The following is a 17,918-nucleotide window of genomic DNA, read 5'->3' on the forward strand; positions in this document are numbered from 1 at the left end:
AGAAAGTTCAAATCTGCAAGAAGGAAGATAACAGTCAGTACGGTTCAAGATCAGAAAACCGAAGTAAAAGAAAAGCATGAAATTAAGCCGAGGTCATCCTACCGGCTACACCCTCGTTCCAATTTATTCTGTGGCCAGGGATCTGGGCTTGTTGGTCCTCAAAATTCCCAAATACCCAGAAGAAATCATCATCATTTACGTCTTTGTCCGGGGTATTCTTTATTATTTTTTCACGCCGGCGCCTTATTCTTAAATAGTAAACCCAGCCATCTTCGGGCGATCCTATGGAGTATTGATGGAAGAGCTCAGCTAGACCGAGATTAAGACCAGCCCGGCGGTTTAGTTCGGCAATACCGTTTATTACGCGGTAAGAATTAGTGGAAAGCTGGGTAGGGCAGATCTTGGTTTGCCTGAGGAATTTACAAAGGAGGGGCTGTACAGGGAATCGCAAACTGCACTCTACGATGGAAATAACGTTAAAGGGGACGAAGCCTTGTTTTCCCCAAGGGGTGGTGTCTAGTTCGGCCAGTGAGAGGTGGACATCATCCGAAATTTGGTAATCCTTTCGGAATTCGGCTATGGCCCCTGGTGAGTTTACTAAAAATCTGTATTTACCAATGCGATTGTAAGTTATGTATAAATTATCAACAAGTGTTAGTTCGGTCGTGAAATGACACTGAGTAGCTCGGTCGAGTGTTCAAAGGAGTGCCTGGCAACCTAAGTCTGCAACAAAGTGAAAAAGAAAGTGTTAAGCACAGATCGTTAGACCGTGCTAAGAGAAACAAAGGCAAGATAAATGAAGGTCTGGTTCGGTTACGCGGGATACTGTCCAGTCTTATCTCGGTTTGAGCAAGGGGCTTTTTAGTCCGGTTGAGCCTTTGGGGCAGCATTCTTAGTTCGGTTTGAACTAAGGGTGCTGGTTTAGCCCCAAGTGTTAGCTCGATCGATAGGTAAGGCTTTTTAGCGTGGTATTACACAGGCTCAATACGGTTTGGTATCTCGGTTAAAAGAAGAAGAAGGACCCTAACCCATTGAAATTACAAATTTGGTTTGAAGTTTTAGTTCGGTTTTGGGGTAATCGGGCTTGCAACTAGTATAAACAGTATCCTAGTTCGGTTGAGGTGTGATTTTGGATCTAATACAGTGTTTCTCAGGTTATTCGTAAAATACAGTGGTTCTATCACAAGCTTTTTCCCAGGAGTATGAAAGTAAAAGTAATACGTGTTTTGAAAAAACATACAAAATACATATGCTATGTATCAAACAAGTGTGAAATCAACGAAAAAGAAATCAGATCTGAGCAACTTACTAGTATGAAGATGACGGAACTGAAGACGAAAGCAGTAGCCTACAGCAACACAAGTTTTTTTTTTTAGGCTCTGAGTTTGAAGAAAATATGAGCTCAGAGGGAAGAAGATGAATAGTAGGTGTAGGTGATTCAAAATGAAGGGTTTGGTTTTGTATAAACCTAGGTTTTGGGCGGGACTGTTCAAAAAATGCGGAATACGAAGACGGCGTGACAGCTGCATTGGGCCAATCACAGTCTGCCACGTGTCCATAGAATGGAAATCGATTCAGTTATAGGGATTGAAGAGACGTTTTTGACTGGACGTGTTAAAGTATCCTGGTGTGAATTTAGCTCGGTTGGAATGCTACAGTTCTTAGCTCGGTTGGAGTGCTAAAGTCTTTAGCTCGGTTGGAAGGCTGAAGTTTTTAGCTCAGCTAGTAACAGATAATCCCTATCATGCTGCGCAGATGGAATTAAGGGGCAATTGAGAGGGTAATTTATATGTAAATTGGGCCGAGTTGGGTAATGGGCTGTTCTGTGGGCCACAGTAAGAAGGGCTGAGTAAAAGGGCTTTGTAGTTAGCCCGGTTTTCACAAAGCCTTGTAGTTAGCCCGATCCCAGAAAGCCTTATAGTTATCCCGGTCCAAGAGAGCTCTGCAATTAGCTTGGTCACCACACTCAGAGCGGTAACAGTTAGCACTGTCATACCATATTGAGTCGTAGTATATTGAGCCCTCCTCAGAACCTTGCTATTGGTTAGCTTGGTCTTGGCTCGTTGTGGTTAGTGCAGTCTCAGACAACCCAGTTGGAATGTCAAACCGAGGTACAGGCAGTGAAAGGAAGAACCGAGCTAGTGGAAGTTCGGTCTAGCTTTAGCATAGCCATGATTATCTCGGTCGTATTGACATCCAACCATGGTAGAACCATCTCACTTGGTTTAAGCAGTGAGGGGGGTGTTGAAAGATAAACATTATCTTTCAAGAATGTGATTCCTAAGAGGACTCTACATGGAGGAGTAAGAGTCCTACTAGGATTGTGCCATGCGAAACCTATAAAAGCTCACAACATCACCTATAGAGAGGTAACACAACTTTGATCCCCGAATACACAGAGCTTTTGTCTATTTGTCTATTTTTGCTAACTTAGGCATCGGAGAGGTATCCGGCACACACCCGCCGGCTAGCTCACGTTTGTGTTTTCAGGGAGTAAAGCGACGTCGTACGAAGGAGCACAATCTTGATCAACAGGATTATACGAGAACAATATTTCGTGCTCGTACAATTAGTGGTGTGCTAATAGCAACACTCCATTTGATAACTTGTAGTAAATTTTTATTGTCAAAACCGCCACTTCAAAAAATTAACAATTTGGGTGGGTTGTTTGGAATTGGATTTTTTAGTGTCTTTTTAGTTTTATAAAAGATATGCAAAAAATTAGAAAAAATTATTTGATAATTTATATTAAATTTTTAGCTAATAGTATACCTTCTTAAACAAGGCCTAATAAACTCCTTATGCTGTATTTGATTGGGAAATTTGAGAAATAACTTGGAAAGAAAAAGGAAAAGGTAAGTTAAATATGAATAAAAGATACCTACATTTTACTTAATTTCACACACATTTTTTCTTTTTATATCCCTTTCCAAATTCTTCAACCAAACACAGTGTTAAACTATGACTATTGCACTGCCCCTCTAAATTTTAAATCTCAAGAGTTAACTACTTCAATGTATTATCTTATTACGTTTAACACATTCCATTAGAATATTCTTAGGGATTTAAAAAAAAAATAATTATGTGTAAAGCATATGATATATTTATTATTTTTTAAGCTAATAATACATTTATTTGGTGATCTCATTTACAATTTGTCTCATTTATCTTAGTGATAAAATACAAACATATCAAAAAATAAAAACACTGTTATCTTAAAAATTGAATAGGTGTGCTATATACTTCACACATGACTTAGTTGTATGTAAGCCTCTGTTTGGCAACTTAGGTTTTGGGCTTTTTTGGCTATTTTAGCCATAAAAGACAAAATAGGCTATTTTAGTCACAAAAAACAAAACATCACATCCAACCCATAATCATTATAGTCTTCTCTCACAAAAAAAGTCAAAAAAGCCAAAAAGCCAAAAAACCTTTCCCAAACCAAACTTTTTAGCCCAGGCTAAAAAAGTCAAAAAGCCAAAAAGCCAACCCACTTCTCAAACCAAGCCTAAATCTCTAAAGAATCATAACAAAAAAGAATTAAGTGTGACAAGATAATATTTAAAGTACTTAATTGTTAAGTTTTAAAGTTCAGGGGATAAATTCAAATGAGTTATAGTTTGGTTGAGCCAATTTGCAAAATATGTAATAAGGTAATGCTACAACGAAGTGAACAATTTCAGGTGACTTCACTGAATAAAAACAGGTTTGGGCCCCTCAACCCAGATAGGGATTCATAGGGCTGGTTTAATTTCTTTTAAAAACCTCACTGAAAACAAAGAAAAATCAACAAAAAGGCAACTCCGAAGCCGATAAAAAAAAATTTAACCAACTCCTAAAGAAAATATTACTTAAACTTTGAACTTAGAATGTTAAAAAGAAATATTACAAATTTCTAAAAACAATAAAAATAAAAAAAATTATAAGGACAGCCAAACAGGTGCTTTAAGTTTTTTATTCTGTTTAGAAGCTGAGAAAAATGGGACAAAAAAAACTGAAACAGAAGAAGTATTATATCCCCGTACAAAAAAGAAAATAAAATGACACCATTGGATATTAGTGGACAACTTGAGTATTTGAGTCAATTCTTTATTTATTTATATTCCTTCCATGTTTTTTTTTTTTATACTTTATTTCCAATTAATCATGGTCAAGCTTGGAAAGAGTACACTCTCTTTTATTTTCTTTTTTTTTTTAAATACATTAATGTCACAGTCCATGTAAGTGTGGAGATGCTTTTGGTTTTGGCCCATTTGCGTCTGAAATTGGATCAAAAGTTTTAAATTTAAATTAAATAATATAAGTTCTTAAGTACAAATTGATGAATACAGTAAAATAATTTAAATATTTTCTCATCATTACAAATATACAATCTAAAAATGGGTGGAATTGAAGGTGTTGAAGTGCTGGCAGCAACGGTAATGGTTGTGATGGCATTGATAAAAATTTGATTCGAAAAACGCTCATTACCTTATAAAAGTAATTTTTTTCTTTTTTTTTTTTTACCTAAATACACTTGTTTTTCATTGATCATAAAAAATATTTTATATTGACTTTTATTTTCAATTGTACTAAACACTATAAAATATGAAAAATATTTTTTAAAAAATATTTTCCACCGAAGTAAACAAAGCATTAGTTCAAATTCATTAAATCTTACTATAAAAATATTGATCTAATTATATCAAAATTTTATTTTAGTCAAATTTTAAAATGCCCACCCCCCACCCCCAAAAAAAAAAAAAACAATAATAAGGACAACAGATTTTCTTTTCTTTTCTTTTTTGTACTGCAACCCAAAAGTTAATGTTAATCAATAATTGGAGACAGGCCATCACGAACGATATGTTACAAAAGGTCCACTTCATGTTCATTATTTTATTTTTTTTTTTGGGTACATCGAAAACATGTTCATTGTTCATTGACCATAATTAAGAAGGGGTTTTCCTAATAGTAATGCTACCGCCTCATAAAAATTTAAAAATTATTTAAAATTTCATATTAATAACTTAAATTCATTTCTTATATAAATATTTCATCAATTTAATTTCTCCCACCACAACCCATTTTTAGGTACACTCTTGATCCTAAAATTCTTGAGACCCTATCTTTTTTCGTTTCCCTAACTAGTTTTTTTTTTTAAAAAAAATAATCACCTATTTAATGCTTAAAAAAATATTCAAATCATTGACTAGTAATGTTGGCGTATAGTTAAAAAATATATATATATATTAAAATATATACAAAAAAATATTAAAACACCATTAGCAAGATCATTAATAATTTTTCTAAAACTAATTCCCATTTTGATGCCATTTATACCAAAAAAGGTCAAAAAAATCACTAGAATAAAAAAAGTCAAACATCACACCAATTTATGATTTTCAATAAATTTAAAAGAAATTATTCTTAAACACATTAATTTTTTTATCTCATAAAAAAATTAAAAAATTATTCAAAAAGTCAATTTTCAATCGTCACCTTAGTGGCACCCTCCACTCCATCCCATATGAGTAACTAGGTCATTACCGAGAATAAAAAAAAAATATATATATATATATATATACATATTAAATAAATAAAAACTACGAAGGATTCTCTTAATTGCATATATATCCCCATTTCTCATCTCTAATCCAAGTCTACTACTAAAACTTAAAAACCAACTTAAATTGTGTTTAGATCTAGAATTTAAATAAGAATTTGCAAATGAAAAAGAAAAATGTGACAAAAATTTAGCATCTATTACATTAATTTCTTCCTTCCTATTTCCTTTCTTTCAGCAAATTCCTCGTCAAATCCTTCATCCAAAACACAATATATATTGTCAAAAATTACATAACTTATGAAGTAGAGACATACCGATCATGAGATTTCTATATTGATTCACCTTCTTTTCAGAACTGCAATGAGAGATTTCACCCCAATCAGTACAATATAAGGCTAGTAAATTCATGATTTACAAAAAGTTTTAGTGTAATAGCAATATTCCCTAATGACCTCAATAATATAATTGACAAAAATAGATAAATAAACTCAATGTTAAACAACAGAAAAAATTAAATGCAAAAAGTGCAGTGATAAATCAAAGGGGTCACAAGCAAAGTCATACTTGAAATCATTTATGATTAGTGAAATAAAAAGTCACTTTTCTACACATTTATCTCCAAAGAAGGGAAAGGGAAAATATTGATCAGACCAGACCAAACCAAACCAAGCCTTAAGTCCCATCAAATGGAGTCAGCTACATCTTTCTTCTCCACGCGACTCTATCAAAGGCCATTTCGTTAGTCAAATTAAGTAGATTCATAAATCTATTTACTACGCTAGCCGACGTCAATTTAGGCCTATCCGGTCCCTTAACTCCGCCGGGGTTGTTTAACAACTTCACCAGTCCTAGGCCAAGGTAAAGGAGGAAGGTTGTGCGTTAGGTAGCCGACAGCCAACACGTAAAAAAACCGCTCGGATCCCTTATGACAAGGAAAGGGAAAATATTATTGAGAGAAAATGACATGAGAGTTGAATGAGAGAAGATTATGTAGGTTGGTGGAACAACCCTTAACCTATATTGGTTGAAAAAATAATCAATGATTTTAGGTATAACTACATTCTAAAGTATAAACAATTGTTGCTTTAACTAAGCAACCCCCACTTGCCATGAATGGAAAACTCTCCAATATCTTCTTTTTTTGTTTTGTGAATTAAGTTTCAAATTCAATATTTGAAAGCCAATATATAAGATCCAGTTGGACTGTAAGAATTAGTTTTTCAAATCTTAGTCAAATCTTGCACCTTACTAAAAGGTTGGGATGGCAAGGGGTTTTTTTTTCGGATTTTGTACGTGTTTTCTTTATTTTAAACTCAACTAGTTTAGTGATAAAATTTCATACTTGACCTTAACCTTGACAGTTTTGACATATCTACCTCTATACTAAACCCTACATTTCTAGAGTTCTCCCAAACTTTTTCTATTAAAATCAAGTTGGATCGGATATAATCGAGTCAGTGGATTTTGCCATCCCCTCCTCCTCCACTCCATGCTACGACCTCCAATGTACTAGAAAAAATAGTTAGTCTTTCAAAGAGAGGGTATCCCTTAGATATATAATATGTTCATAAAACAAACTGTAATTTATGACAAAAACAAATAATTCTCTTCACCTCTACATACCCTATCCTTACTTTGAAAAGAAGATAGAATAATAATTTACAATTTTGCATATAGTCATAAATCGAACAAAGTTATTTGAGCTCAACTCGAGTTTAACTTGTTAAAAACTTGTTCGAGATTAACAAGTCAAGTTTAAACACATTTTGAATCTTGTTAATTTCTAGAGCTTGGTTCGAACTACGCTCAATAATTTCACACACAACAAAATTATAGGGTATAAAACACTAAGCTACTTGATTGAAGCTTGTTTGAGATCAACTTGAAGCTAGAACATATTCTTGAAGCTCGTTAAATTTTCAAACCAAGTTTAAACAACTCACTACTCAGTTATACTGGGCTCATACACCCCTAAATTACATAGAAATTTATATGTAGAACTATTTGGTCATGGATCAATGACTCCCAAGAATAAGAACTGGATTACAACTAGACTGCCTTCTCCCTCAAGGCTAGTGATGATAAAATGTTTTACTAGAAAACTTAAAGCAATAGAAAATCTAGATTTCATGAAACTTGGCTATTTCTGTTAGCTGCACAAATGCCTAAAACATAACCAAGCAAGCCAGCATAAACATAAAACTTGTGCAACTCTCGTAATAAAAACAGTATTTACAATCATTCACCAAACCTACAAGGGATTGAATATTTGGTAATGTAAATTTCCTGAGAATGTGCATATCATGCTCGAGGTTAGCTGCGCAGTGTCGAATTGTACCTAATGCACAAGGCTTACAATTAAGCAATATCAAATACTACATGAAGATGATAACATCCTTTTGACAGCTACATCATACCATAAAGTTTATAATCTCAATTCTATTGCTTTGAAAGTGCAGGTGTAACTAGGTTTTTCAAAATCCATAAGCCTGTTAACTAGATAACTATCGAGTTCAAACAAAGACACCCCACTTGTCTCCACAAAGTATAGTCAAACCACTTTCTAATTTCTTCAAACCATTTTTGTCTGCTCAGCAATGGCTTATTTAGAAATTGTTAATAACTAGGAAAGAAATTGTTAAAGGTAAAGATTATCCTTTCTCAGTAACCAAAAAAAAAAAAAAAAGGTAATTTCTTTAGCATTTGTTAAAAGCATCACATTTTTTTAACTAGTATTCCTTCAAAAAACAAAAAAGATGAAGCAAAAAACCTACTAAAACCATACAATACTTTTCAAGCAATAATCTTGGTGTTTTGGGCTTAAAGCATTGCACTATCATCAATCATGTTTTGAGCTTAAAATAATTACCTAAACTACCATTGCAAGATTATTGCAAGGGTGATTATGTAGAGAATCCAAGTCCATTTTCCAAAACCACCTAAAATTCTCCCAAGGTTCATCAAGTAATTAATAAAACCCTTAAAAAGAAAATTTAAAATAAAAATAAGAGAGTAAAATTAGAGAATAAAATGAAAACACATGTGCAATTAAACAAATTATTGGTATATACATATATACAGAGAGTGGGCTTGGAGGAAGAGGAAAGGGAGTTACTTTCATCTTATTCTTCTTGGCCTGCAGCTTCTTTGCCTTCTTTTCTTTCTCTAATTTCTCTCCTGATTTTTTCAAATACAAATCAGAACAAACTCAATCACATACCCACAACAAAAACATATAGGAGGCCAATTTACCAAAAACTAAATTCAATTCATATATATACATATATATATATATATAGAGAGAGAGAGAGAGAGAGTACTTTGGAGTTCGTATTCGTGCTGTCTTTTTCTGCGAGCTAGGTTGTTCTTCTTCGACATCTCTGTCAGGTACTTTGGGCCGGGTTCACTTTTTCCTTCATTTTTACGCTGGGCCGGTCTTATTTGGGTGATTTTATTTGCAGTAAAATTGTATTTCAATACGTTTAATTAGAATTTTAAAATTTTAATTTTTATTATATCTTAATATAAATTTATTATAATTTATATTAAGAATAATATACATTAAACTTTTAAATAAAATATTTTTTTCTTAATGTACACTCTAATCACTTATATTCAAGGTTGTTTATCTTTTTTCCCAAGTTTTAATTATTTTCTCATCATCTTTTTTATCACTCCAAAATTCCAATCCATCATTATCATCAATATTATCGTTTCTTATTGTGTTGTTACTTGCAAATAGAAGAAAGTTTAAACAAAATCAAATAGTAAATGAGAATAATAATCAAAAATATTTTTTGAAACAATTTATCAAAGATGATGTAAATATTCACATAAATATCAAACTATAATTCTTAATTTATGTATTTTTTCTTTTCATGTAAAAATACATATTTTGATTATCCCAAACAACAACAACAACAAAATGTAACAACACAAAAAAACACACCAACAACAACCACAATAAATAAATAAATAAAAGGGAAACAAACTTGGAATCATCAACGGAATTATGGCCTCCAGGCTTAGCCTAAGATTTGAGTCTTTTTTTAAATAATTTTTCTTCACTTTTTTTTAAAAAATAAAATAAAATTATGGATTGTGTTTCAAATTCAAGGCCTAATCTCACTTGTGCTGGTATGTCCATAATTTGGGCTTTTATTTGAGTAAAGGCCCAATCAGCTTGGGCCATGTTGGGTTTCAAGTTCAAGACCCAATTCTAGACTCTGTCTAACTTGGGCAGGTTTGTCCAGGATTTGGCCTTTGTTTGAGTAAAATCCCAATCAACTTGGGCCAGGCTTCAAATTCAAGGCCCAGTCTCACTTGGGCTGACCAGTCCAGGATTTGGGCTTTGTTTAGGTAAAAGTCCAACGAGTTGGGCTGGGTTGGGTTTCAATTTCAAGGCCTAGTCTCACTTCAGTCGACATGTCCAAGATTTGGGCTTGGTTTAGGTAAAAGGCCAATGAGCTTGGGCCAAACTGAGTTTCAAAATCAAGGTCCAAATCCACCCAATCTCAGTTGGACCGGCCCATGCAGAATTTGGGTCTTGTTTGGGTAAAAGCCCAACAAGTTTGGGCCGGACTAGGTTTCAAGGACAAAAAAACTGTATGCCATTCTCTTTGATCTTTCTCATAATTTTCAAAATCGAGCCTTTGAGATTTATTTAATCCTCTTAAAAATAAGATTTATTTGAAAGAAGTGATTTCATGAAAGAGCATTGATTATATATATATATATATATATATTTTTTTTTTTTTTTTTGAATTTTTTTGATAAAAATATTTGTATATGATTTTTTTTGGATTAATTAAAAAAATAAAAAATCAAGATTTCACACATTTTTTACTTTCAAACCCAATGTTTCAATTTTGACAAATTAAACCTTGGAGTTTCATCTCCATCTCCATTTATATAAGGTAACGGATAATCGTTTTCGGATTTAAAGAAAAGCTGAAACTTTGGGTTTTTTTTCTTCTTTTTTTTTTTTGTAATTAACCCTAATATTTATTATATATTTTTGTGTATATATATAACTTACCTATCTTATTGTATATGTATATGTGTGCTTGTATATATGGTGAAATTTTTTTATTCAAATTTTGACTTTTCTAATAATAAAATTTTAATTTCGTCCCTAATTTTGATAATTATGTAAGAAAGGCTATCTGAAATGTAAGAGACGCTTATCAGTGTGTTTAATGGATTAAGACTACCTGAAATGTAAGAGACACTTATAATGCATTAATGGATTAATGTAATTTTTAGTCATCAAAATTAAAGACGCAATCAAAATTTTACTCCCTCCATCCAATATTGATAGTCCTTTTTTGAAAATTCAAACTTTTTAAGAAAACATACTCATTGCACTTTGAATTTGTCACGACCCAAACCCGTCCCTACAGGTTTAGTGTCGTAACCGGCCAGTAATCCTCGGATTACCAAAGGCCTCTTAACAAAATAACATATAATTAGGGGCTGCGGAAGCAAATAGCAATTATACAACGTCTATTGAGTTGTACAGACTTATATGAGACAGAAAAAATTTAAACTTTATATACATATATTTACACATCATCGTATACATATAGAGACTAGATAGAAAGGGACTTGGCCATAAATACAGTATAAACAAAAACAAGAAAACAAAACTTGAACTTTATGCACATAGCCATAACCACTTGACTTATTCGGAACCTCTACGGGAGGCACATAGGTTGGCTAACAAAACAAAGTCCAGGCAAAAGCTCTAGGCTTGGTCACGCGCCTGATCACCTACATACATAAATAATACAATGAGCTAGAGCCCAGTGAATAATAACATAGTAAAGGGTTTTAATGAATGATGCTCATCACAGAATCAGAAATCATAGTTTATATCAGAAATAGATTCTTATCAGAAACAAAGTCTTATGCATATTCAAATTTCAAATTAGAAACAGATTCATGTACATGTTCATATTCATTTTCAAAATTCATATATTTCACATCATAGTACGTGGCACATCCATTAGCGTTAACAAATCCGATGACCCTTAAAGGGACGGCCTTAAACGCATTCCGATGACCCATAAAGAGACCTGATGACCCATAAATGGACGCATATCATATGAAACTAAGGATGCCACGAATAACTTTCAGAATTTTGGACAATCATTCATTCATTCAAAACATAGCATTTCAAAAAACTGATCATTTCACATCATCAGAAAATAATTAAAGTTAAACATAACTTTACAGAGTTATTACTCATAGATAGCTGCAGAAGTAGATCAGATAGATTGGACAAATCAAATAGAGTAGGCAAACGATAGCGCCTGACCTACACAAATACATAACATACACACATAGAAACACAATATCAATTTCTTGGTCAACTTGACTTTTTTTGTCTTTTTCTGTCTAAGTAGTCTGAAGTTCTACTATGTTTATTCTTTCTTATTCAAATGAATCGGATTCTCATTTCACATATTCTTTCATTATTGAATCATTCTTTTCTGAATAAAACAATTCCTTACTTGGCTTCTTAATCAAGTACTACTAAGTTAATGACTTATTCTTTAATCAACTAATTAATGTTGATTGTTAGCTTATTAATCTTTATTGAGCCATAAATCATGTCTAGAATGCTTTGAAAAGAGGTGAGAAGAAAAATATGAACTAAATGTAATTTTCCAAAATATGCTGAAAATAGAGTCTTCACTCGAGCGGACCTTGGGTCGCTCGAGCGGTCTACAAAGCTTTATAAAAATACTGGTTGGCCTCAATGTTCACTCGAGCGGTGACTTTTCCGCTCGAGTGGCCAGCAAAATTCCTCAACAAATAATTTCCAAACACATTTTCAAAACTTAAACTCTTGCATGAACCAATTCAAATATGTAATTTTATTAATAAAGATGAACCCATGACTAATTTTCCAATTTCTAATACAAAAATCTCTTTGATTATTAAGATTAAAACCAATAATTTCATGAATATAATAATTCTAACATTCTTCTTCTTTGTTTTATAAAACATAAATTAAAACTATAACACCCTTTCAAAATATTTACATGTAAGAAATTTAAATCAAAATCAAACTAATTTTTTATTCTCAAATATAAATTATAATTTATTTCCATATTGATTAACCTTAACCATGTTCATGAATTAATTCTTTAATTCTTCCAAATTACATGCATGTAGAAATAAGATTCAAATTCATATAAGATATTCAAATTCAAACCCAAAATAATTAATTTTTAATTTAACTTCATAAACTTGATCTTGGCTCCAATTCTTCATTTTCTTGTCAATTTCCTAGCAAACATTGAATATATGTAATTCAAATAAAACTAACTAATTTCATATATATTCCAAAATTTGTTTAAATTAAATAAAACTCTTAAATTGCATTACATGAATGGGTTAATAATCAAGATCAAAATCCATATTTTCATGAACTCGTGGTTTCCAAACTTTTCTTCAAAATCAAATGTATAATAAACTTGCATAGTTCAAATCCTTTCAAAACTCATGATGCATGCAAATATACATCTCATATATATATATATATATATATATATCAAGGTTTCCAAATCCAAGCTCAAATTGAAGAATTCTTACAATTATTTCCATAACCATAAATATGTATGTAACCCATTTCATGTTTAGAACCCAATTTCCTTCCATAATTTTGAATGGGAAATTTAGCTATAAACCCCATTTACCTTCCTTTCATTGTTAAAAGGATTAAGAAAAAAATTATACTTTCTAAACCCCCTCATAATTATAAAGTCTTCTATAAAGGACAAAATTTATTATTTAAATATTTTATATGACTATTATATCCTCAACTAATTCAACTATTATAAAGTTTGCATATATAATCAGCTTCGTCATCAACTGTATCATAATCACCATAGTCGCGTCTTCCAAGATTCAGCAGAAGGTCGTCGACAAGCCAAGCCTCCGCCGGCGGTGGCTTAGTCCTCTCTTCATCTTCATAATCAGCAACGCCATTGCCATCACTCTCATAGCCAAGTCCGGTCAGTTATCAGGCGAAACTCCGACGATCAACAATGCCGAAACCGATCTCTACGATGAACTCATCAAGAACATCGGGAGCGAAATCAACTACGGGCCGGAAAATTGTCCTTCGGTGCCGGAATCGAAGGAGATCGTCTACGAGGAGAAACAGATCGTCTCTGAATTGATCGCTGTTACTCCGAAGAGCAATGAATTGATCGTTGAAACACAGATTTGAAAGCTTCGGTTCCTCCCTCTCTCCCTTCTAGGAGGCGACAAGGGCATGTTTGGTGGAGTTGTTTGGTTATACATATTTTTTTAAACACAAATTTGAGTTTTGAATATATGTATATATATATATATTTGTGTGTATGAGTGTTGTTGAACACATTTATTCTTTTCATTGAGATTTATGATTGTTGATCAAGTTTTAGAAGTTTTTCTTCTCAATTAGATATGTTGATTTATTGATTAATTTGTTTTGTTTTTGTTTTTTTTTTTATTTATTTCTGTTGTTTTTGATCTAATTTCATTTGACAGAACCAGAGTAAAATTTACTCTGGTTCTATTGCTCTGTTTGTTTCATTTGATAGAACCAAAGTAAAATTTTACTTTTATACAGAGTAAAATTTTACTTTTGTGTAGAGTCTAATATTTTACTAGTTTTTCAGAGTAAAATTTTACTTTTGTATAGAGTAAAATTTTACTTTTAGCTTCAGAGTCTCACAATTTACTCGTTTTTCAGAGTAAAATTTTACTTTTGTGTAAAGTCTAACATTTTACTAGTTTTTTAGAGTAAAAATTTACTTTTAGTTTCAGAGTGTAACATTTTACTCTTATTCAGAGTTAAATTTTACTTTTATACAAAGTAAAATTTTACTCTGAAATACACAGTTGTCACGCCCTCAAAATAAACCCACAAATCAACCAACGATAGCATGCTCAGACATAAGAAAATAAAGCATAATTGTATTCCATCAGAGTACTCTTTACAAAATGTATTACATGTTGACATTAAAAGTAAATGCCTTAAAGGCTTACAACTTTTCAAGTCAACACTTGGTTACAAAAAGAGAGTGCTAACTCTATACAAAGAAAGCCCTTGGCTTGATATACATGTAATACAACCAAAAACACAAAACAGTCCAACAGTCCCAAGCCTCCCAAGCTACGTCCTTGGAGGTGGCATGCTACCTATACCTGAAAATGATGTCCCATATAGGGTAAGCCACAGCCCAGTAGGAATATACTAAACCAACTATAAACAATGACTAAAATAATAGCATTCAACTGATGGTCCACACTCATATTTCAACTCATGCCATATTACCGTTTCATGACAATCATAACCATGTTACATTTCACTTTCCATTTCTTATTCAACTTTGAGTTTGAAAACAAGGCTCAGAACCTGGCCAAATACTTTAATGAGATTATAACTCATTACTAAAACACCTTCGAAATTCATGATGGATATACATTTTAGTGTTGTATCAATAGCACATAAACCACTTCCTTACTTCACAAGTGATACATATTTTGGTGCTGTATCGATATAACATAGAAACACTTCTATACTTCACAATTGATAATGATATACATTTTAGTGCTATATCAAATCAAACACACACTTCCATACTTCACCATGATACACATTTTAGTGCTGTATCAATATCACACAAATTCCAGTTTAGAGGTCCATCTCCTATCTTCCCCTAAACCATGGAGTACATCCCCTATCTCCTCCCACACAACACAATGTATATAAACACAGATCATAGACATAAACAATCAATACATAAAGTTAATGTATTTTTCAATCGTCATATTCGATGACACATTCCATTGATTAGTTTTAGTTTGCCTAATCATCATGCATTGTCTACAACAATCAAGACTATCCTCCACCGATAGCCCAAAGCAGTTATTTCTAAACAGAAAATAAATGCCTCAAATGGATAAATTATCAACATTTGCCTAGGTGAGCGATAAATTAATCCAACTACACCCTTTAATCCCATATTATCCCAATTTGAATATTTCCTATTCAATTTTCTCATTTCCCAAAATTAATTATACCAACTAATTTATCATGCAATTAGGGTTTTTTCCCAAATTCACAACACCAACCCTAAGGTTCCTTTTTCATCAACAATCCAACACCAAGTCCATTTTCCAATGTATTAAATACATAAGAGTTTATATATTTGAGAACCTATCTTTCAAAAATTACACAAAGGCCCCAAACTTTCTCAAAATTACCCACAACCCCCAACATATCGAAATACCAAAATTTCAAGACAAAGCTCATAAGATGGAGTAGGAGATCCCTACCTCGAAGTTAGAGCTCAAAAGGAGAAGAAGACCAAAACCAAAGTGCTCCAAACTCCAAACTTTTCAGATCAAAATGAAGCCCTCGACGATCAACACAACATTTACAAAGGCCGAAGGAAAGGAAAGCACCCTAACTAAATCAAACCCTAGAGAGAAGGGAGTTTCTAGAGAGAGAAGCTCTCAAAATCGATTTTGGGAAAGTAAGAGAGAGAGAAGAAAAGTGAAAAGTGATTCAAAAATGCCCAACTGCTATCTGATATACGACAGGTCCGCTCGAGCGGAAAACACAACGCTCGAGCGTCAAGAACAAAAAAACATGGTCCGCTCGAGCGCAAGAAGGCCCGCTCGAGCGCAAAGACACAGAGATAAAGCACATCCGCTCGAGCGCGAAAACCAGTCCGCTCGAGCGTAGATTCCCCCCTCCCAGAACTTTCACAGACAAAACACTACCCGCTCGAGCGCCAAAAGGACCGCTCGAGCGTAAGAAAACCCGCTCGAGCGTGAAAAACGCACCTGCAGAAGTTTTGCAGAGGCACGAAATACTGGGAGTGTGTAAACTCCACTCGAGCGCAAGAATACCCGCTCGAGCGGACAACCAAAAAGCAAACTCCGCTCGAGCGCAGAATGACCCGCTTGAGCGTAACACCAAAACTCTGGGCAATAACACTTGAGACCAAAACTCAACCTACCTGTTTGAAACACGCCCAACACATCCAAGAATTTAGACATAGGGAATTAAAGGATGACAACAAGATATACAACTACCAACTCCACGGAACCAAAGTCCGGAGTACAACAAATACAGAAAAGGAAAACCGGGATCGCTATAACAGTGAAGATGGCTTAATAGGAGAACTGATAGATATGAGGGTAATATAGTAAAAGAAACAAGTTTTAAAATATTAGAGGGTTTTGAAAGTACTTATATAATTCTTGTTCTTTTAAAAGATAAATTAGATAGTGAGGGGGCTATCACCAAATCCCCCATTTTGAATCCAATTCAATTTCTTCATCATTTTACTAATTCCTCTTAAATCATGAAATTAAAATTATAAACTCTTTTAAAGAAATATTTTCATGTATGAAATTAGGATCAAAACTACTGATTTTATATTTTTCCTAAGCAAATCATAATTTAATTCTTGAATTGCTCTAATTTAGATTTTTATTAATTTTCTTCATATCGAACCCAAATTTAGACTTATAAGTCTTTTACAGATAAATTAAGGCCTTGTTTGGGAAGACTAAATAAGTTTACACTTTTTATCTTTTTTAGGTCACATCAATCAACATCTCCTTTCTACTTTTCTACACATCTTTTTATAAAAAGTCAAAAAATGCACTTATTTAGAACATCCTAAACAACCCCTAAATCTAAAACCTTGAAATTCTAACATGCATGTAAGGATGAGTTTCAATTTATGAAGAATAACAAAAATTAAACTCTAACTAATTAATTTCCAAATTTATTTCCATAATCTTAAACATAATTCCAATTTTCTTCATCTTCTTGCTAATTCCTATTAATTACATGATTTTTGAGTCCAATTTCATCTTTAATTTCAAGTGTAATACAAGGATTCTATAAATAAATAAATAAATAAATTAAGATTGAAATCCTTACCCTTAACCTTTAATGGCTGAATTTCTTTTTAATTCCTTGAGTTGCCTCTCTTATTTTCATTTAGATCTCTTAAACCCATTTCTCCAAAGCTTTTCCAGCATAGTGGTTTGACTTCTTTCTCTCTCTGTTCTTCTCTCCCCATCTAAACCGTATACAGTAAAAACAATTCTGAAGAAGCAAAAGGAATAAGCCCACTTCTTCACTTGAAATTGGCACCACGTACACACAAAGCCACTTCCTGATTCAACACTATTCACACGTGCACATAAGGTTCCAATACAACAAGATTAGAAGACTCTAAAATTAACTAAGTTACTAATTTATGTATTGACTTAATTAAACCCCACTTGTCTTAACTAATTATAATTAACACTTGATTAATACATAATTTAATTAATCACAACTAAT

At 32.8% G+C, this 17,918-nt stretch overlaps 1 protein-coding gene and 1 long non-coding RNA gene across 4 annotated transcripts in view; one reads left to right on the forward strand and one right to left on the reverse strand.

Moving 5' to 3' along the window:
- The window catches only part of LOC114270580 (putative disease resistance RPP13-like protein 1), a 126,199-nt gene that overhangs the window by 35,230 nt on the left and 73,051 nt on the right, over window positions 1-17,918 (forward strand). The window lies entirely within an intron of this gene.
- On the reverse strand, window positions 5,576-8,824 carry LOC145819803 (uncharacterized). The gene is made up of 2 exons (XR_014360578.1): window positions 8,664-8,824; window positions 5,576-5,903 (listed from the first exon to the last, which is right to left on the reverse strand). It is a non-coding gene; the product is annotated as an uncharacterized LOC145819803 (long non-coding RNA).

This window comes from Camellia sinensis, chromosome 2 (genome assembly GCF_055761805.1).
Source record: "Camellia sinensis isolate YWXY chromosome 2, ASM5576180v1, whole genome shotgun sequence".
Classification (NCBI taxonomy): Eukaryota; Viridiplantae; Streptophyta; class Magnoliopsida; order Ericales; family Theaceae; genus Camellia; species Camellia sinensis.